Source organism: Myxine glutinosa, chromosome 13 (assembly GCF_964187855.1).
Source record: "Myxine glutinosa chromosome 13, kmMyxGlut1.1, whole genome shotgun sequence".
In the NCBI taxonomy this organism is placed as follows: domain Eukaryota; kingdom Metazoa; phylum Chordata; class Myxini; order Myxiniformes; family Myxinidae; genus Myxine; species Myxine glutinosa.
This window is the reverse complement of record NC_136273.1, coordinates 83,853,707-83,877,086: the sequence shown is the minus strand read 5'-3', so window position 1 is coordinate 83,877,086 and position 23,380 is coordinate 83,853,707. Positions and strand designations below refer to the sequence as shown.

The window sequence follows — 23,380 nt, the reverse complement described above, 5'->3', positions numbered from 1 at the left end:
TATCCAATAATTTACCTAAACCCTCTACCTAACTTTAAACTACCCTCCCCGGGTATTCGTGAAGGGGTCCATCTTCCCCCATTTACTCCTTCGCACCATGCATTCCACACCTTTTATGTCACACCAAGCATTCCACACCACTCATTCCACACCATTTATTCCACACACCTGTTCTCCACTTGCACCCCATACAAGTCAATTCACTCAACACAATTCCATTCGTCCTCAATACACCACTTCTACACTACTACATACACACAGCATCATCTAACTAACTACTTCCCTCTAATACTTGTGCTTTCCCGTCTTCCCTTACACTAAGCACTCCCTCGTCATTATCATCCTTCTAATCTCTCTACGTCCCCTCTACCTGTACAAAATCACTACTTAAATCTTGTCATCTACTGTCATTTCTAAATCCCTAACAATATCCTAGCCTGCCCTTGGCTAGTTTTCACTGCCATCCCCATAATCTACTGCTCATGTGCCCACACGAATGGTAAAGCTACCATTCGCCAACACTATGGCTAACTGTCCACTCCACTCGAGCCTCTCGGTGCGGAAATTCATTGTCGTCACAGCTCAGCTTCGCAAAGCCGAGCAATGCATGCGGGTGGTTGGTCTCCTGTTGGTTGGGTCCGTCCAGCAATTTCGATTCAGGGGAGGAGGTTTTGTTGGGCCTAGGTTCCAGGCGCCATCCCTGCGCAGAGCCTTTCGGTCCCCGGCACGATGGCCCAGCCGCCCCGGTCGGAGCACCGCGGCCGCCAGGGGGCGGAGCTCCAACCTCTCCTACCCCCCCTCGAACCGTGCCGATCGCCTTTCCCGCCAAGGCGCGGCACCGACCATACAGGGCGGGACCCGGCCCGAATCGTGCACGCCGCCGCGGCAACGATCCCCACCGGTCCCCGCTGCACACAAAGCACCCCGCGCACCGAGGGCTCGCGTCGGCTATTCATCGCCCTAAACGCTCCCCCGGTCTGCGTCGATGCTTGAGTCGCATTCTCACACCCACACGCGACCCACTCCTTACTCGCACACCGAGGCGCTCCAGCACCTCCCATACACTCCCTGCATTCGGTTACCGCCCACTCTCGTTCATTCTCTTCTCTTGCACACTCAGGTGCACACCACTCAGGCGCACTCACGCCGCTCGCACACTCCATTATCACACACCCTCACGCACTTATACTACTCGCGTACTCCGTTACACCCTCTAACAACCACGGGTGTGCACTCTTTTGGTACACACCCAATCAGCGCACACTTACCCATGGGTGTGCACTCTCTTGCTGCACACCCAATCACACGCTCTGGTGTGCACTCCCGCACACTCTCTACCACACGCTCCGGTGTGCATTCTCGCACACTTTCTTCGGCCATCGCACACTCTGTTTCACACTCTTCACACATACACTCCGTTGTGCATTCGCTCTCACTCTCTAACACACTCTCCCGTTACACACTCGTGCTCCAGCGCACACTTTTTCCTCACACACGCGCCATTCGCTTCCACACATCACACCACGGACCTTCCACGAGCGCCCGGGTTACGTCGCGATCCCAAGCGCGCCAAAAATCTTTTCGCGCCAAACATTTTCGCGCCATACACGCTCCTACTCGCCTTCGGGATTCTCTTCTCCGCCAGCACCTGCAAACCTTCATTGGGATTAGCAAGTACAGCATCACAATGCGAACACGGACTTTGTGCAAATTCCATTTCGACCTCCCGTGATACATTTTCTAACTCAGCTGTCTCTTCAACCCCAATTTCAACTATGATTATATCTTTTTCTTTTTCCTCGACAACTGCCGGTGCCAATAAAATTTCATTTTCCAACTCGGCGGCCGTCGGCTTTTCCATACCCCGAGTCACGATTTCTATACCCTCGGTCAACTTGACTGTGCTCTGCTCAAACTCGCTTTCCACGCGTTCCTCGCACCGCGTTACCTCGTCGCGTACCAATGCGACTTTCCCGTTCGACCTGCACCTTATGTCCTCCCCAATCTTTTTTATTAACTCCCCTCGGGTGTCCATGTTGCTGTCCAGCCCGTTTTTTACCTCTTCCAATTGATCCCCCATCTGTTTTATGTCCCGGGCTGATTTGTCCCCCATTTCCTTCAATTGGTCCCCCATTTTGTTTTCCAACCCTTTTATTTCCCGGGTGGATTTGTCACTTTGGGCGTCCATCTTACCATTTACTTTATTTATTTCATTCTGTTGGGCGCCCATCATTTTTTTCATTTCCCGGGTTTCTTTGGTGGATTTGTTACTCTGGGCGTCCAATTTCCTCATTAGAACCCAATGTCCCGCCCGGTCCTCTCAGCGGGCTCGGCTTCTGCCGCCATGTGCGAGGCGCCGCCATCTTCTACACCTACAGCCGGCCCCTCATCAATTGCCTCCTCCTCTTCCAATTCTTCCCGTGGGTCCTGGGTTATTGATTCTTCTATCTCCTCATCTTCTACCCACACTGACATCCGACCGTCTTGGCGAGCCATGGCACGAATTAAATTTGGATTTTTAATAATTAAATTTCGGTTGCTCGTAATTTTGGCCAAATTTGTCCAAAAAAAAAATTGGTTTGGGTTCCAAATCCCACTCCCCGACACCAATTGTTGTGGCGGTTAACATAACATTATATAATATGATATACATAACATAACATAACATGACATAATATGATACACATAACATCATCTACATGACATAATATGATATACATAACATAACCTGAAATAATATGAGATACATAACATAACATGACATCACATGATATAAATAACATAACATGCCATAATATGACATACATAACATAACATAATATGATACACATAACATCATCTACATGACATAATATGACATACATAACATAACCTGAAATAATATGACATACATAACATAACATGACATGACATCATATGATATACATAACATACATAACATAACATGACATAATATGATACACATAACATCATCTACATGACATAATATGATATACATAACATAACCTGAAATAATATGACATACATAACATAACATGACATCATATGATATACATAACATACATAACATAACATATTACATTACATAATATAATATACATACCATAACATAACATAATATATGATGTACATAACAACATCTATATTATAATAGCCGTAGATGATTCTGTCTGTCTGTCTGTCTGTCTATCTGTTGGGTGTCTGTCCGGGGTGTGGCTTACTCGGTTTGCAGAGTAGCTCCACCCATAGCTCCACCCATTCTGGGAGTGGCTATAAACAAATATCCACCATTTTATTAACTCGCATAGCTTTGAGTCCTGTTTTGTAGGCCCGTGGTGTCTTGCTCTCCCCCAGTTTTATTTCAAATCAAATTCGATAAATCATTTCATTTTTCACAGTCGCTAACATAGTTTTAGACTCGGTTGAAAAAAAACGGGAAGAAAATCCAATGAAAGTTGCCGTTTATAGAACGAAATGAATTCTCAAAGGCCTGTAACTTCAAGGCCATTGAGTCTCTCTCACGCCTTTATCTCCAATCTAACTCACCATATGATTTCATTTTTATCGATGGTTTTACTTTTAGACTCGGTGTCAGCAATAATTGAGAACAATCCACACACGCGGGAAAATGCAGAGATATATTTTTTAAAATCGCGTCATGGTGTATCATACACCGCCCAACATGACACCGCCGGCAACGTGTCGATATATATTAAAAATTCGCTTTTGCTTTTCCGTTATGATATATTACTATTTCGTTTGATGATAGTCGTCACAAAAACGTCAACAATGATGCCGACATATATTTCTTCGTTTTTATTTCATTCAACATATTAGCCGGAAGTAAAATATGTTTCAGGAAATTACCGAGAGATATTTCTTCGTTTTTTTTATTAGTTATGTGCGCATACACTTTAAATAGGTTTATTTGAAATCTTTAATTTTCCACAAACATTCCACACACGCGGGAAAATGCAGAGATATATTTTTTAAAATCGCGTCATGGTGTATCATACACCGCCCAACATGACACCGACGGCAATGTGTCGATATCTATTTTAAATTCGATATATCATTTCATTTTTCACAGTCGCTAACATAGTTTTAGACTCGGTTGAAAAAAAACGAGAAGAAAATCCGATGAAAGTTGCCGTTTATAGAACGAAATGAATTCTCAAATGCCTGTAACTTCAAGGCCATTGAGTCTCTCTCACGCCTTTATCTCCAATCTAACTCACCATATGATTTCATTTTTATCGATGGTTTTAGAGTCGGTGTCAGCAATAATTGAGAACATTCCACACACGCGGGAAAATGCAGATATATTTTTTAAAATCACGTCATGGTGTATCATACACCGCCTAACATGACACCGACGGCAACGTGTCGATACATATTAAAAATTCGATATATCATTTCATTTTTCACAGTCGCTAACATAGTTTTCGACTCGGTTGAAAAAAAACGGGAAGGAAATCCAATGAAAGTTGCCGTTTATAGAACGAAATGAATTCTCAAACGCCTGTAACTTCAACTTCAAGGCCATTGAGTCTCTCTCACGCCTTTATCTCCAATCTAACTCACCATATGATTTCATTTTTATCGATGGTTTTGGACTCGGTGTCAGCAATAATTGAGAACATTCCACACACGCGGGAAAATGCAGAGATATATTTTTAAAAATCGCGTCATGGTGTATCATACACCGCCCAACATGACACCGACGGCAACGTGTCGATATATATTAAAAATTCGCTTTTGCTTTTCCGTTAAGATATATTACTTTTTCGTTTGATGACAGTCGTCACAAAAACGTCAACAATGATGCCGACATATATTTCTTCGTTTTTATTTAATTCAACATTATTAGCCGGAAGTAAAATATGTTTCAGGAAATTACCGAGAGATATTTCTTCGTTTTTTAAAATTAGTTATGTGCGAATACACTTTAAATAGGTTTATTTGAAATCTTTAATTTTCCACAATATAATTTACTTGCCATTTATCATTTGATGATTACGAGACAAATTCCTCTTGAGGATCGTGACAATTCATGCGCTGCGTGGAAACTTCTATTTCCAAAATGAATGAGACGATCGATGAAGAACGCAGACTTGAACAGGATGCAGCAAGAAAACGAATGAGACGGGCGAACGAGTCCATCGACGAACGTCAATGCAAACTTGCGGGGTCACCCGTGGGAATCCCACGGGCATGGATGTGTGTGACATTTCGACATATTGAGTTAGATGCTGCACATTCATTTTTACAAAATGGTTACTGGCAAGTCATCAGATCCAGAAATGGTGTAAAAACCACCGTTTAGAGGCCATTTTTCCCCGCAAAGCGGGGGTTGGCCTTTTCGGGGACCGTGGTAGTTGTTGTTTTTTTGTCCCCTTTTTGAAGCAATGTTTTACGGCCGGATGCCCTTCCTGACGCCAACCCTTTTTGCCGCCTTCAACGACAAACAGGGAATTACCAGTGAACTGGTACTCAATTAGCCGACCTCGGAAGGATGACAGGCTGAGTCAACCCCCCTGGCATTAATTCGGCGATCGACCGAGATTCGAACCCAGGATCCTAAGCCGGCACCCTAGCCGCTAGCCCAACACCAGAAATGGTGTCATGAACACAATTTATTTACGCACAAGCACAAAAGCAAGACGGGCCGATTTCCGATTCCGACGGGCGAGACGGGCCGATTTCCGATTCCGACGGGCCAATTTGGAGCAAGAAAAAGAACGAGACGGGAGAAAAAGGAGAGAAATGAGACAGGGAAAGCCGATTGGAGAGGCGAGTGAGGCGCGATTGGAGAGGAGTGTGAGGCGCGATTGGAGAGGAGTGTGAGGCACGATTGGAGAGGAGTGTGAAGCGTGATTGGAGAGGAGTGTGAGGCACGATTGGAGAGGAGTGATTGGAGTGGAGTGTGAGGCACGATTGGAGAGGAGTGTGAGGCACGATTGGAGAGGAGTGTGAGGCGCGATTGGAGAGGAGTGTGAGGCGCGATTGGAGAGGAGTGTGAGGCGCGATTGGAGAGGCGTGTGAAGGATTGGAGAGGAGAGGAGTGTGAGGGATTGGAGAGGTGAGGGATTGGAAAGGAGAGGGATGTGAGGGTTTGGAGAGGAGAGGAGTGCTAGGTGGAGAGAGGAGAGTGTCAGGTGGAGACAGGAGAGTGTCAGGTGGAGACAGGAGAGTGTCAGGTGGAGAGGAGTGAGGGGTCACATATTATGTGAAATAACTAAATTCACACCATTTCTGGATCTGATGACTTGCCAGTAACCATTTTGTAAAAATGAATGTGCAGCATATAACTCAATATGTCAAAATGTCACACACATCCATGCCCGTGGGATTCCCACGGGTGACCCCGCTAGTTATATAATACTAGGGCATTGCCCGTACGTGGGTGCCCGTTCCTTGCCAAAAAAAAAAAAAAACGCTACCCGTACGCTCTACCCCGCCCGTACGCCCGTAAACAAAAAAACACAACGCTCTTCGCTTCCGCCCTTCGCTCTGACTGAATTGGGAGAAATAATGCGCATAAGAAATCGAATTACGTACCGTAATGGCGGTCAGCTCGTAACGCGCTCAGCTCCGCTCGTCTCACATCGGCCACGCCTACGCAACAAAGCGTTCTGTGATTGGCTGCCGGAAAGCGTGCTGCCGGACAGTCTTCACTGTCCGGAAGTTCGCAAATCGCAGTTAGGATGAATCGTTTTAATTTAATCGCAGTTTGAATTCGTTTTAAAACATAGTTTAACGGCAACATAGTTTTCCAACGTGAAATAAATGAATACGCTGTCAAATGTGCCGTCCGAGGCAGAGTCTTATCGCCACGTTCGGCACACGTGATAGCTCGCTGCTCTCTGATTGGTTGAATCGTTTTTTGGACATAGCTCGGTAAGTAATTGTCCGATTAATATGAAACCTTGAAAAGGCACATCCTCGGGTCCCCAGCAATATACCTGGCAAGTTTCAAGTATATCGGACCCGTGGTTGTCGAGAAACAGCGGTCACAGACACACAGACACACAGACACACAGACACACAGACACACAGACACACAGACACACAGACACACAGAGATTACTGGAATTATAGATAGATGATATACATAACATAATCTACATGACATAATACGATATACATAACATCACATGGTATGATCTACGAAGCACGCGCTGTTGAACACGTCAGTGTGATGTGCAGAGACACCGGGAATGACATACCTGCAAGAGGTGGCCTGCTTGTTAATCCTCATCTTGCTGTGGGTTTGAGGAATAAGAAAGATACAAGAAACAGAAATCAGACAACAAGGGTGGTCAACATAACACCGACATACAGAAAGTGATGCCAATCAAAATGCAACGAGGAAACGTTTGACGTTTGAGATCCACTCCATGAAGCGCAGCATCAAACTAAAATATGTTTTTGAGCAAGTTCATGGAACAAGGCAATGATGATCTCTCAAAACAATGTAAAAATGGGAAGGAAACGCATGATAAATGCTCATAAGGCAACTCATAGAGAGATAATGTGCAATTCCTATCCTACATGGTTCGCACACTCACCTGCACGAGTGGTATCTTGGCCATATGTGCACATATAGGTACACATGGGGGTTGATCAGCATGTCCACGGTCCAGGATAGATGATAAATAAATAAATAAATAAATTAATTAATTAATATCCTAACAATGGCGTCGCCGGGCTTGGATCTGCTGAGTGGAGGCTCTGATGTCCCTCTGTCAATTGACCACATCCCCAGCTCTGATTGGTGGACATTTGTGAGGGACATACATGCATACACCGGACGGACAGACAAACGTTGTTCCAGACGGCATTGTCCTATGGGCCAGGGCTAAAAATATGGCTTTTGAACCACGTGACCGATGACGTCATCAATTTTTTTTCTCGAGCGATTTATCCCTAGATCACACAAGAAATTTCGGACTGATCGGATCAAGCGTTCTACTTGTCGATATTTGATGTCATAAGGAAGGCACCTATGACATCATCATTACTCCCGGCAGGGAGTAATGCATTCACTCGTGTCCGTGTGTGTGTGTGTGTGTGTTTGTGAGCAAGATATCTGGAAAAGTTCTGAACGGATTTGGATGAAAGTTGGTGGGATGATTGCCCTTGGGATAAGGAAGAATTGATTAGTTTTTGGTGAAGCTCAGGATATTATTCCGGATCCAGGAATTTTTTTTGGAAATTTCTTTGGGAAAGATTTTTTCTGTTTTACTGCATTAAAGCTTTTATTCTTATTCTTAAATGATGTTTTTCTCCTCTAATTCCGAGATATATCAAAATAAATTTTCTGACAGTTAGGGCTTACTTTCTTTTTCATTTATTGGCGCTGAGGAAGCGCCTTTAGCGATTGACTTCCAGCCAGTGTAACGCTAATTCCTGTCACAGGAATTCGGAGATCATATAAGTGGGCGTGGCAGTTCCTGATTGGTTCGTGTTGGGGAACGCCTTCTCGCTGCCGACGTGACGTAAATTCGCGCACTGGTGAAGCTTACTCGATCTTACTCGATCCCATATTACATGTACTTTCATTGCATACAAATTATACTTCCTCCTAGAAATTCCAAGCCCGAACCTCAGCGCAATCCAAGAGGATTCACTTGTTGTTTTGGGGAGAGGGGATGTTAAACAAAACTTATTATTCCAACTAAACCCACGACGGGAGTATGCGCTCTACTGAGTGGTGTTCTAGTTAACACATGTTATTTCCCATAGGGAGTACTTTACAATGAGCCACCTTTAAATTTTTTCCATGGAGCGGTTTCCGAGCTATAGAGGTGCAATGTTTTTTGGGGTTTCCAAGATGGCGTCCGTAGCACGTGACCTACGAACGTTATACCTACGATGCGGCAGTGGCGACAAAAATCATCATTACAAACTTGGTGAATCGTGCTAATCGGAACAATGGTTGCAGAGAAAATGAATTTTAAAGGGGAAAAATCCCACAATATGCCGGCGGAAGAGACATACGTACATACACAGGACGGACAGACAAACGCTGTTCCAGATGGCATTTCCCTATGGGTTACATCGCAAAATAAACAAGCATTCTGAGTATTGCGCTGCAATACATGTCCCCTACCGGCAGTCTGTCTCCGGAAAACTGTTGGGGAAATTACCATGGGTTATTTACCCACAGGTTCTGAATCGTTCCCAATCGCTAATTACCTCAGGATGGGCTCACCTGTGATTCGCACTCGGGACTTCGATGTATACACGTTGCAGACAGGTCAGAAGAAGCACGAGAAAATAAGTTGTTGATAAAGAAACTTTCGAGTCGCTAAATATCAGTAATTTATTATATTTTCCGGTTCACGATCAATGATTGATGTGTATATAAATATGTTGCTCGGCTTGGCTTGTAAATCCCCTCCCGAAAGCGCGCGCTGTTGACGTTCGCAGACGAGGCTGAGGGCTCGCGGTGCGGCTTGAGGAGAACTCTAGAATAAACAAGAGATATCCATTTTTAAAAATATTTTCTTTTAATTAACGATATCTGCCAAACCACGTGCCCTATTGCAAATTCCAAAAGGACATTTTAGTAGACTAACATGCTGAACAGATCTGTGAAGCTTCCCCTCGATTGGATCAAAAATGATAGAGGAGCTCGGTTTTAAAGGTTCATGCTTAAAAACGTCATAACTCTGAAACCATGTGATGCATGACGTCATGCTCGCTGACTTTTTTGTTTGTCATGGGTATGCGATTCTGCCTGCAAAGTTTGGCCTCGATCTGTTCAGCCGTTGCAGAGAAAAGGGGGTTTCGTGTTTTCACGAAAAGCAATATGGCGGCCGAACCACGTGACCGGTGACGTCATAATTACCATTAAAACATTCTACAGACCGAGTCCCCCCTACGGTGCAAATTTGATCTCAATCGGTCCTATTATTGCAGAGAAAATCTTTTTAAAAGGAAATTAAAACCTAAAATGGCACTGAGTTAAGGATCAACAGAATTATCAGAATTCCCCAAGTTCAAAGTGCCATAACTTTGTCAAAAATGATCGAAACGTCGTGAAGTTCGAACTCGATCTGTAACTTATCATGAGGAAACCATGTGCCAAGTTGGAAATCATTAGCATTCAGAGTTTAGAAAAAAAGTCCGGAAAACTGTTCTTTGCGTGACGGACTGACAGACTGACTGACTGACTGACGGACGGACAGACGGACGGACAGACGGCGTGCAAACCTATAGTACCCTCTGGTGTACACCGGTAGGGGACTAATAAAAGGTGAAAAAGATGAAGTGGGGATTGGGGTGATCGGTAGCAGAGGGAAAGGGAACATTTGCAGGTGGAGGATGGAGGGAGGTTGAGGTGGAGGTGTAAGTAAAGGAATGACGTTAGGAGGAGAAGGGAATGGGAAGCTATGGAACATATAATAAACATGGGGAGAAAACATGGCGGCCTGGTAAAAGCATCCTCCCAAAACTCCTTACATAATAAGTAAATAGGCGCAAATAGTAAATGATCAGATAAACGGTTGAAAGAACGAATCAGAAACCTTCAAATCAAGTCATTCAGAAACGTGATTTTGCTCGGAGCAGTTGTTGGCCAAGGACTTAATGATCAGCCCCTTATACTATTCTGTTAAAATACTTCATGTAACATATGAATCAATTTATCCAACCCGGGGTATGTTCACTGACCAAGCAGCTTGCTAGTGCTTGCCAAGCCAGCGGTTCCTTATCAACCGTTTCAAACAGAGTGCTTGCTTTACTGCTTAAGCCACTTAGCAAACTCTCTGCAAGAAACTTGGTAACTGAACACACCTCATGAGTGCTTGGGCATGCATGTTACATTTTCAGCAATCGTAAAAAACATTTTAAAATGTTTTAAATCACCAAATAAGGTGATTAGGCCCATGCTAAGGCAGGTAAGCTCAGCAAATAAGCCATTAGTATAAATGTGTATGTGTATATACACACACACACACACACACACACACAAACACGTTAAATTGTAACAAGAAAACAATGTGCTGGCACTCCAATATCTCAAAGGTGTGAAAGAAGAGTTTTCGACAGCAAGCGAAATAATAGATTTGAGTGATGGATGAGTGAACTTGATTGCATACCTGCCTGCTTCGGAATCCTCTCTGCAAAGCAAACACAATAATAAGCCATTTAACTGTCTCACAAAGAATAACATTAAAAACAACCACATAGCTCACACACTCTATCAGGCCATAAAACCACAAAAGCAATCAGTGCAGTGTGCAGGTGTATTTCCCATCGAAAAACAACTCCCAAAAAGCTAAGGCTGACCCATCCTGGTCACGTGGTGCATGACAATGCCATATATATGACATGGTGTAAATCTCCACGGAGTAGCACGAACGTTCTTTTGAAAATTTGAATTAGGGGTACACGGTAAATACATCACTGGATGACAAATACGTGTTGATGTAATGGATGGTTCCTGTTACTCGCAGGTATATCACTTTTATATGTTACCCCCGGGGTGAGGTGTGGGGACAATGCTGGCAGGTGATGAGACTGCATTCTCTGCAAATGTGTTTGCTTTTGTTCTTGTTACAAAAAACACCTGGTGGGCTGTAAACAGGTAGAGGGAAAAAACGGATTATGTCTGCATTGTACAAGAATCTGTGGAATCCAAGTTAAACCGGATCACCAATGCTGTAATTATGTTCACTTACGTTAGCTATCCTAGCTATCAAAGCTATCAAAGCTATCAAAGCTATCAAAGAAGTCTCGTAGAGGTTCGATTCCTGACTGTAAAATGTCATTCTGGTGTATTTCAGGGAAGGAGTTTAAAAAAAAATATTTGTATACAAGGTCGAGGCTCGTGTAAGAGCTAACATGAATCACAAAAAGACAAACTGACACATAAAACATGAGATAAAGGGAGCAGGAGACAAGATGGGGAGAGGGAAGCACACAAGTACAACCTTTGAGAGCAGGGACATCGGGAGATCTGTGGGAGGGAGAGGGCTTGGGGGAAGGAGGCATGGGAAGGGGGGTGGGAGAGGTATAAAACACATGGACATTGCTTGGACTTCCAGGAAAGAAGTAATTTCAAAAAAGTGGATCTGGGGTGAATTAATGGGGGTAGAAAACATCAAGGTTTTGGATGGGGGAAGATGGAGGTGAACAGCTGTTTTAAAGACCTGGAGGGAGGAGTGGGATTGAAAAGAGTGAGGGAGTTTTTTTTCCAGAGGTGGGAGAAAAGAGGAATGAAAGGGTGAAGGTGAATAGAGAGTCTTGATTTTGGCAGTTTAACCATAAGAGGAGAGTTTGGTAGGAGGGGAGTTTGATGAGCAGAGCGGGGTGCCAGACCGTATCGAAGGCATGTGATATGTCAAGGGAGACAGCTCTGATTTCCTGTTTGGCATTGAGGACCTCCATCCATTGTTGAGACAGCAGAAGCAGAATGTCCAGAGTAGAGTGACCTGGTCTGAATCCAAATTGATGATCCGAGATCAAGCCAATGGAGAAGAGGAAAGATTTCATATCCGAAGCAATGATGGATTCCATGACTTTGCTAATAATTGGGAGAAGGCTGATTGGTCTGCAGCTGCAAGGATCTGTTTTTGCACCTTTTTTGTGTAAAGCAGAAATGTTTACTGATTTCCAAGCTGATGGCAGATGACCTTGAGCAAAGGAGAGGGAGAAGAGAACAGAGAGGGTGAGATAGAGCGGCAGAGCAGGATTTTAGGACCCGTGGGCTGATGCCGTCTGGTCCAGTTGCAGAATCAGAGTGGAGGTTTGACAAAAACTTCTCCGCCTTGTCAGGAGAGAAGGACACAGAGTCCTGGAGCAGCTGGGTACGACTGGGAAAGGTGGGAACAGAGAGAGATGGGTTTGGGACAACAAGACGTTGCAATGCAAGGTATGCTACCAGATAATGAAGGGGGTGTTGAGCTGTTTGTCCTTCTAGTACATCATCCTCAAACACCACGTGGTATTTTTTTAAATGGGTAGGCCATTGTGTGCTGGTATTTCCGACATAGTTAATTTCCACTGGGAAAACAATGGAAAATCAGCTAATGTATTCCTTGCAAATAAAATGCCTCAAAAAACTATTTTGTAGACAGTATCAAGGCTCGTGGCGGAGATAGCACAGAAAACTGACAAGGATGTAACACAATGAAAATAACAGTGGAATAACCTCTGCCGCAGGGGTAGCAGTGTTGAGGAGAAAAATAGAGGGGGATTGGAAGTACAGAATATACTGGGATGGGAGCCGGGAGGAAAAGTGGGTGGACAGGCTGGATACCGCTACAGACTCCAAATCACAAAAGTGGCAGGAAAAACTGGAAACCCGGGAAATAAGTGGGCTTGAAAAGGGTTAATGGGAGTAGAAAGGATCATGGTTGTGGATGGGGGATGACCAGCGATGGTGATGAAAAGCTGTCTTGAACCCCTGGATGGAAGAATGAGATTGACGAGACTGAGTTAGTTGACTCCACAGGTGAGAGAAAAAGAGTGGAGGTGAGCATTGAGTCTGGTTTTTGGGAGTTTCAACAGAAATCGGTGACTGGAAGACCATGTGCATCCTGCAGGAACTTAGGGTGGGGTGGAGAGCACGGAAAGGACAGAGGATGCAAGACGAGAAAGGAGGTGGTAGATGAAAGAGGCCACTGACCTGACTGACCTGGTGTTAGGGCTAGGCGTTAGGGCTAGGCGTTAGGGCTAGGCGTTAGGGCTAGGCGTTAATGGAAGGAGCTAGGGCTAGGAGTAAGGGATCTTTGGTTCTTTCACATTTCTTTCTACTTTTTCACATTTCTCATTATTCATTCTAATTCTTGCTTGTTCTTTCTTTCTCTCTTTCTTCATCTATCTATCCAAGGAGAAGTGAATTCTTGCAGACATTTTTCTGAATGGTTCACTTGGCTGCGCCTGGATGGGTTTGAGTGTTGTGGAGTAGCGGCTGAAACCCGAATCCTACACAGGGTCATCATGATGACTCCATCTTTGCTCTTGGCGTATTCGGGTTACTTCTGACGACTCCAATGGAGTATTTGGTTTTCCATTTCAATATGAGAGTAACAGGCCCACAGATACATGTTCCTTGCACAAGATTCCAGTGATTTAGAGGGCCTTGCTTTCCATTGCCTCAAGGTGTGCCAGGTGTGAGGCAGGGCCCCAACTCAAAGGGGAGAGCAGTACTCCATTTCGTTCTCTTGAAAGCCTTGAAAGTGGTGAAAAAATTGGATTTGCCAAGGAAAGATCTGACACAATGGAGGGCGGCCAACTTGGATATGTCATTTTGCCAGAGATTTTTTTTTTTTTTTTTTTTTTGTATACAAGATCGAGGCTCGTGAAAGAGCGAACATTAATCACACAGAAAGACAAACCGACACATAAAACATATAACATCGGGAGCGGTAGACAAGATGGGGAGAGAGGGGGAAGGACACAAACACAACATTTGAGAGCAGGGACCGAGAGACATGGAGACATCGAGAGATCTGAGAGAGGGCGAGGGCTTTGGGGGGGGGGCATGGGAAGGGGGCGGTGGGAGAGGTATAAAACATATGGACACTGCCAGGACTTCCAGGAAAGAAGTTGGAATTTCAAACAAGGTGGATCTGGGGTGAATTAGCGGGGGTAGAAAAGATCAAGGTTTTGGATGGGGGAAGATAAGAGATGGTGGTGAACAGCTGTTTTAAAGACCTGGAGGGAGGAGTGGGATTGAAGGGAGTGAGGGAGTTTGTTCCAGAGGCGGGAGAAAAGAGGAATGAAAGAGTGAAGGTGAGCAGAGAGCCGAGATTTCGGCAGTTTAACCATCAGAGGGTTGCTGGCAGATCTTGTGCGACCTGTAGGAATATTTGGGGGACAGAGCACAGAGAGAGCTGGGGGTGCAAGGCCGGAGAGGAGTCGGTAGAAGACAGAAAGACCACCTACCTGCCTGCGGTGAGTGAGTGAAAAGCCCTCAGAGATAGCTTCATCGCGGGAGATTCCAATAATTCTGAAAGCTTTGGTTTCAACAGCGTGAAGCCGAGCTAGGTGTGAGGCAGGAGCACCGGCCCATAGGGGAGAACAGTATTCCATTGAGCTGCGGATGAAAGCCTTGTATGTGGTGAGGAGCTCAGGTGTGCCGAGGAAGGACTTCGCACGACGGAGGATGCCCAGTCGGCGACTGGCTTTGGAGGCCAGCTTGGAAATGTGGTTTTCCCAAGAAAGATCATGGCAGATAGTGAGACCCAAAATCTTGAGCGACAGAACTTCTTGGAGAGGATTGTTGAGAAAGTAGATGGGAGGGTTGTCCAGTCGATCTTTTCGGAGAGACATAGTAAGAGTGTGAGATTTGTCAGGATTGAAAGACATGTTCCACTTGTTTGACCAGTCTGTGATTTTGTCCAGGTCTTCAGAGAGTGAGGAGGCAGCAGACTGCCGATCTGAGGGAAGAGGAATGGAGCGGCAGAGAGTGGAGTCATCAGCAAAGAGATAGAGAGGATTTTCGAGAGAGTCAGAGAGATCATTGATGAAGACCAGAAAAAGCACGGGGCCCAGAACACTGCCTTGGGGAACTCCAGCCTGAACAGGAAGAGGAGATGAGAGAAACCCATTCAGGGCCACACGTTGACGACGACTAGAGAGGAAGTCCGCCAGCCATGCGTGGAGATTTCCATGGATACCAAAGGAGGAGAGTTTGGTGAGCAGAGCGGGGTGCCAGACCGTGTCGAAGGCACGTGATATGTCGAGGTAGACAGCTCTAATTTCCTGTTTGGCATTGAGGACCTCCATCCATTGTTGAGACAGCAGAAGCAGCATGTCCAGAGTAGAGTGACCTGGTCTGAAACCAAATTGATGATCAGAGATCAAGCCATTGGAGAAGAGGAAAGATTTCATATCCGAAGCAATGATGGATTCCATGACTTTGCTGATAATTGGGAGAAGGCTGATTGGTCTGTAGTTGCTAGGATCTGTTTTTGCACCTTTTTTGTGCAAAGCGGTGATGTTGGCTGATTTCCAAGCAGATGGCAGTTGACCTTGAGCAAAAGAGAGGGTGAAGAGAACAGAGAGAGGGTGAGATAGAGCAGCAGAGCAGGATTTTAGGACCCGTGGGCTGATGCCGTCGGGTCCAGTTGCAGAATCAGAGTCGAGGGTTGACAGAAACTTTTCCACCTTGTCAGGAGGAAAGGACACGGAGTCCAGGAGCAGCAGGGTACGACTGGGTATGGTGGGTACAGAGAGGGATGGGTTTGGGACACAAGATTTAGAGGCAAACACAGAGTTGAGGCATTCAGCTTTTTCACGTGCGGAGTCAGCTGTGTAGCCGTTTGAGGTAAGGGAGGGGATGGAGGGGGAACAAACACCAGAAACGGATTTGACCAGATGCCACCAGGATTTGGAAGAGGGAGACAGATAAGAGAGTTCGGTCTTGAGAACGGAGAGATATTGTTTCCTGGCTCTCCTGAGGGTGGACACACACTTGTTTCGGGCTTTGTGAAAGGAAATGAGATTTCCTTCCGTTGGATTTGCTTTCCAGGAGACGAAGGCAAGTTGTTTCTGGGCAACAGCCTCACCACAAGATTCCGTGTACCATGGACGGGAGGAAGGGTATGACAACTGAAGACGAGATGGGATAAATCTGTGCATGAGAGAGAGCAATTTACTTTGGAAGAATTCCCAGGATGAGTTGATGTCAGAGGTGGTAGAGATGGGAGACCAGTCCAGATGATTGATGGCTGCTTGAAGACCGTGCCAGTTGGCCTGAGTGAAATGCCAGACTCGTCGACGCTGAGCAGGCTCCCTGAGGATGGTCAGAGAGATGTCCACTTTAACAAGGACATGATCAGATGATCCGATCGGAGCAGAAGAAGAGCAGCAGACATTTTCAGGGAAGTTAGTCATAACCAAGTCCAGAAGAGAAGATGTTCCGTTGACTGAGATCCGGGTCGGGAAATTGACAGATTGTGTCAGTCCCAGTGAGTCGCAGAAGTCCTTTGCTGAGGAGCCATGGCTGGTGAGAGAGGTACCCACACCCAGCCAACTGGCATGATGACAGTTGAAATCACCACATATGAGGAAGAGAGAGTTGGGATGAGTAGATAGAAGTTGGTCCATATCATCAGACAGCGAGATGTAGATGGAGTCATCACTGTTTGGTGGACGGTACAACACACATATGAACAAGAGGTGGGAGCGAAGGGGAAGCCGTAGCCAGAGGTATTCCTGGGGGTGAGGTGGAGAGAGTGCAGTGCAGGGCGAGTGAGGAAGAGAGTTTTTGATAAAGATAGCAACCCCGCCTCCAGGACGAGGCTCAGGTCTATCATACCGGAGGAGGGAGTAGCCCGGGAGAGATACTATGGAATCAGAGACATCATAAAGGAGGAAAGTTTCTGTTAAGCAGATCACGTCTGGTTTGACAGAAGCAACCTGTATGGAGAGATCAGTTAAGTTTGAACGAAGGCCCCGGATGTTTGAGGTCCATACCGTTAATGAAGAGGAAGGGGGAGCATCAGATACAGAACAGGGGGGAGGAGGGGTAGGGTAAGATGTGGAAGAGGTGGAAGAGGTAGGGAGAGCTGTTGAAGGTGTGTCAGAGATTTCAGAATAGCTCGGAGAAAGGGAAGGATGGGGCGGACAAAAGGTTTGATGGTGATTGGGTGAGCCACAATGAGGTGTTATTTGAGGAGGGGGAAGAGCGAGGCAGAAGGTTGGGGGAGATGGAGGTGAGAGTTTGAAGGGGGAAGAAGCGGGGAGGACGCTTTGAGGAGGGGGAGTGAGAGGGGGGAAATTGAGAAGCAATGAGGGTGGGGAGATTTGAAGGGGAGGGGTGAGGGGGGAGTTTGGGAGGGAAGGGACAAGGGGAGGGATTTGAAAGGGATGGGATATGGGGGAGATTTGGATGGGAGGGGTGAGGCAGGAGTCTAGGAGGGGAGGGGCGAGGGGGCGTCTTGGCGGGGAGGGGTGAGGGGGTAGTTTAGGAGGGAGGGGGCAAGAGGGGAGATTTGAAAGGGATGGGTGATGGGGAAGATTTGGAGGGGAGGGGTGATGGGGAAGATTTGGAGGGGAGGGGTTATGGGGAAGATTTGGAGGGGAGGGGTGAGATTGGATTTTTGAAAGTGTACGATTTATGGGAAACGAACATTTATTGCAAAATGAGTTTCTTGTGACCTTCGAGTTAAAAATACGTTTAAGGACGCTGGATGGAGGATGGAGTGCAGGAGAGTTTAGGGAATGTAGAAAAAAGGCACTATAGGAGATGGATATTTTTTTTGGGATGAATTGATTTGGTGAGCAAGTCGAAAGCAGCCTTTTAAAGAAGAAGAAGAAAAAGGTGTTATAAAATATGACGGAATACATAACTTGAGGGGAAAGTGTAAACATTGAAGGTTAATGAGTGAAAACTATCTGGGGAAATGGGGGAGAAACACGTGGTCGAAGAACGAACGAACGAATAAGAATGAATAAACGAATGAGAACAGAGAAGGAAATGTTTTTTTTTTGTTTGTTTGTTTTTTGAGTTGAGATTTACACAAGGAAGTAGGCTATGGGTGAAAAGTCTGGGAATACAGAGAACGAAAGTTTTTGGATCACAAACGATGGACCGCTGAGAGAAAAACAAAGCCTCAAGGTTGTACAGTGCACACTGTACAAGGCCTCAAGACACGACACGAATGAACACGATTTTCAATACAGGTATGAAAGATTTGCACCGAAAAATCTTCGTCGGGACACAATATACGTACAACACCATAAATAAATACAGTTTTAACGAAAATACAAATGGGAACAATCACTTAACTTCGATTTCAAATCGTTCGCGATGCGGCAAAGGCCTTGCCCGCGACACGGCAAACAGACGATCAATTTATGAAAGATAAACACCGAGAAACAACCAAAGTTGTTGAGATTGTGCATGATGGTGAGGGACAAAAATTTGATGATTTTAACGTCTTCACGAGGTTTGTTCAGGAAGTAAATGGCAGGGTTCATAAGGTGATTCTTTTAGAGAGACAGAGTGAGAGTGTTGAGATTTATTAGGGTTGAAACACATTCCAACTGTTGGACCAACTCCTGATTACAAGGTCTGCAAAGAGGGAAGGGACTGCTGCCTGCTCATCTGAAGGATGAGGGATGTTACGACAGAGGATGGGGTCATCTGCAAAAATACAAGGAAGGTTTCCAGAGAATTAGATAAATTGTTGATAAAGATTAGACAAGGAAAAACTGGGCCCAATATACATTCGGCCGTTTTCATGAGTTGTGGTGCCCATTTGAAGTGAAGGAAAGGATGGAGGGGGAGTATACTCCGGACAGATTTGACGATGTGCCACAAGGTCTTTGAGGAATGATATATGTTCGAGAGTTTAGCCATGAGGTAGGCAAGGTGTTTTTTTCTGGCTCTCATATGAGAGTGGACATACACTTGTTCCAGGCTTTGTGGAATGACCTGAGATCGCCTTCGGTCAGACTTGTTTTCCATGAAGAGAAGTAAGTTCCACCTCTTCCACATCTTACCCTACCCCTCCCCCCCCCCCTGTTCTGTATCCGATTCTCCCCCTTCCTCTTCATTAACGGTATGGACCTCAAACATCCGGGGCCTTCGTTCAAACTCAACTGATCTCTCCATACAGGTTGCTTCTGTCAAACCAGACGTGATCTGCTTAACAGAAACTTTCCTCCTTCATGATGTCTCTGATTCCTTAGTATCTCTCCCGGGTTACTCCCTCATTCGGTACGATAGACCTGAGCCTCGTCCTGGAGGTGGGGTTGCTATCTTTATCAAAAACTCTCTTCCTCACTCGCCCTGCACTGCACTCTCTCCACCTCACCCCCAGGAATACCTCTGGCTACGGCGTCCCCTTCGCTCCCACCTCTTGTTCATATGTGTGTTGTACCGTCCACCAAACAGTGATGACTCCATCTACATCTCGCTGTCTGATAATATGGACCAACTTCTGTCTACTCATCCTATCTCTCTCTTCCTCATATGTGGTGATTTCAATTGTCACCATGCCAGTTGGCTGGGTGTGGGTACCTCTCTCACCAGCCATGGCTCCTCAGCAAAGGACTTCTGCGACTCACTGGGACTGACACAATCTGTCAATTTCCCGACCCGGATCTCAGTCAACGGAGCATCTTCTCTTCTGGACTTGGTTATGTCTAACTTCCCTGAAAATGTCTGCTGCTCTTCTTCTGCTCCAATCGGCTCATCTGATCATGTGCTTGTTAAAGTGGACATCTCTCTGACCATTCTCAGGGAGCCTCCTCAGCGTCGGCGAGTCTGGCATTTCACTCAGGCCAACTGGCACGGTCTTCAAGCAGCCATCAATCATCTGGACTGGTCTCCCATCTCTACCACCTCTGACATCAACTCATCCTGGGAATTCTTCCAAAGTAAATTGCTCTCTCTCATGCACAGATTTATTCCATCTCGTCTTCAGTTGTCATACCCTTCCTCCCGTCCATGGTACACAGAATCTTGTGGTGAGGCTGTTGCCCAGAAACAACTTGCCTTCGTCTCCTGGAAAGCAAATCCAACGGAAGGAAATCTCATTTCCTTTCACAAAGCCCGAAACCAGTGTGTGTCCACCCTCAGGAGAGCTAGGAAACAATATCTCTCCGTTCTCAAGACTGAACTCTCTTATCTGTCTCCCTCTTCCAAATCCTGGTGGCGTCTGGTCAAATCTGTTTCTGGTGTTTGTTTCCCCTCCATCCCCTCCCTTACCTCAAACGGCTACACAGCTGACTCCGCACGTGAAAAAGCTGAATGCCTCAACTCTGTGTTTGCCTCTAAATCTTGTGTCCCAAACCCATCCCTCTCTGTACCCACCGTACCCAGTCGTACCCAGCTGCTGCTGGACTCCGTGTCCTTTCCTCCTGACAAGGTGGAAAAGTTTCTGTCAACCCTCGACTCTGATTCTGATTCTGCAACTGGACCAGACGGTATCAGCCCACGGTTCCTAAAATCCTGCTCTGCGGCTCTATCTCACCCTCTCTCTGTTCTTTTCACCTTGTCTTTTGCTCAAGGTCAACTGCCATCTGCTTGGAAATCAGCCAACATCACCGCTTTGCACAAAAAAGGTGCAAAAACAGATCCTAGCAACTACAGACCAATCAGCCTTCTCCCAATTATCAGCAAAGTCATGGAATCCATCATTGCTTCGGATATGAAATCTTTCCTCTTCTCCAATGGCTTGATCTCTGATCATCAATTTGGTTTCAGACCAGGTCACTCTACTCTGGACATGCTGCTTCTGCTGTCTTAACAATGGATGGAGGTCCTCAATGCCAAACAGGAAATTAGAGCTGGCACCCCGCTCTGCTCACCAAACTCTCCTCCTTTGGTATCCATGGAAATCTCCACGCATGGCTGGCGGACTTCCTCTCTCGTCGTAGTCAACGTGTGGCCCTGAATGGGTTTCTCTAATCTCCTCTTCCTGTTCAGGCTGGAGTTCCCCAAGGCAGTGTTCTGGGCCCTGTGCTCTTTCTGGTCTTCATCAAAGATCTCTCTGACTCTCTTGAAAATCCTCTCTATCTCTTTGCTGATGACTCCACTTTCTGCCGCTCCATTCCTCATCCCTCAGATCGGCAGTCTGCAGCCTCCTCACTCTCTGCAGACCTGGACAAAATCACAGACTGGGCAAACAAGTGGAACATGTATTTCAATCCTGACAAATCTCACACTCTTACGATGTCTCTCCGAAAAGACCGACTGGACAACCCTCCCATCTACTTTCTGAATAATCCTCTCCAAGAAGTTCTGTCACTCAAGCTTTTGGGTCTCACTATCTGCCATGATCTTTCCTGGGAAAACCACATTTCCAAGCTGGCCTCCAAAGCCAGTCGCCGACTGGGCATCCTCCGTCGTGTGAAGTCCTTCCTTGGCACACCTGAGCTCCTCACCACATACAAGGCTTTCATCCGCAGCTCAATGGAATACTGTTCCCCCCTCTGGGCCGGTGCTCCTGCCTCACACCCAGCTCAGCTTCACGCTGTTGAAGCCAAAGCTTTCAGAATCATTGGAATCTCCTGCGATGAATCTAACTCTGAGGGCCTTTCACTCACTCACCGCAGGCAGGTTGGTGGTCTTTCTGTCTTCTACCGACTCCTCTCCGGCCTTGCTCCCCAGCTCTCTCTGTGCTCTGTCCCCCAAATATTCCTGCAGGTCGCACAAGATATGCCTGCAACCCTGTTATGGTTAAACTGCCAAAATCTAGGCTCTCTGCTCACCTTCACTCTTTCATTCCCCTTTTTTCCCGCCTCTGGAACAAACTCCCCCACTCCCTTCAATCCCACTCCTCCCTCCAGGTCTTTAAAACAGCTGTTCACCACCATCTCTTATGTTCCCCCATCCAAAACCTTGATCTTTTCTACCCCCGCTAATTCACCCCAGATACACTTTTCGAAATTCCAACTTCTTTCCTGGAAGTCCTGGCAGTGTTCCTATGTTTTATACCTCTCCCACCTCCCCCACCTCCCCCCCCCCAAGCCCTCTCCCTCCCACAGTTCTCTCGATGTCCCTGCTCTCAAATATTGTGTTTGTGTCCTTCCCCCTCTCTCCCCATCTTGTCTACCGCTCCCCTTATTTTGTGTTTTTTGTGTCGGTTTGACTTTTTGTGTGATTAATGTTAGCTCTTTCATGAGCCTCGATGTTGTATACAAAAAAAATAGAAGAAGAAGATAAATGGAGGCATCACTGGTAGGAGGACGGTACATCACACTGATAAACAAGAGGTGGTTGCAGAGGGGAGAACACTGTCAAAGGTACACTTTGGACCATTCTCCTTTCCTTGCATCAATGAATCCTCTGAGACATCTTGTGTAGCATTTGTGGCGTCGCTTGTGCAAAAGAGGCCACTACTGCAGAGCGTAATTCTTCAATTGTCCAACACCGGTTTGTCAACACTTCCTCCTTGATGAAGCGTTTTCCAAATCTAAGCTTGGAACTCTGTTTGTCCAAATGACAGAAAAGCTTGGTCAAACCCCCAGTGGCATTTTATGGTCTCCCACCCTGACCCAGTCACACTGGTGAGAGCATCCATTCTGAGTCTGATAGGTTGGTGATTCAATCCCAACTCTGCAAGAGTCATATAAAGAACAATGGTTCGTACTGCTTCCTCACTTGACAGTTTGCATTCCGAGGATAGAGCACGGACAAACCCACGGCAAGTGGGGGAGATTTCTCCTCCTTAACTGTGGAAAGAAAAGCGATGTCACACGATGTTGTCAATGGTATCCAGATGTCTCTTGGAAGTTTTGTTGCTTCCACTAAGGTTACCTGCTGCGTTTGTCCAATGCAAATTCCTGTGGAGTTGGCTGTCTCTGTCTACATGTGTGTGTATGATTTTCAGCTCCTCCATGAGCCATTGAGCCATATACCCTGTAAAAAAAACAAAAACAAAAAACAAAACAGCTCACCTTGGTACGG

The 23,380-nt window shown here is 46.0% G+C and overlaps 1 long non-coding RNA gene across 1 annotated transcript; it reads right to left on the bottom strand.

The window, feature by feature from the left end:
* Nucleotides 1-7,243: 7,243 nt before the first annotated feature.
* Nucleotides 7,244-11,411, bottom strand: LOC144888715 (uncharacterized). The gene is made up of 3 exons (XR_013621256.1): nt 11,299-11,411; nt 11,109-11,129; nt 7,244-7,265 (listed from the first exon to the last, which is right to left on the bottom strand). It is a non-coding gene; the product is annotated as an uncharacterized LOC144888715 (long non-coding RNA).
* Between the last annotated feature and the right edge of the window lie 11,969 nt (nt 11,412-23,380).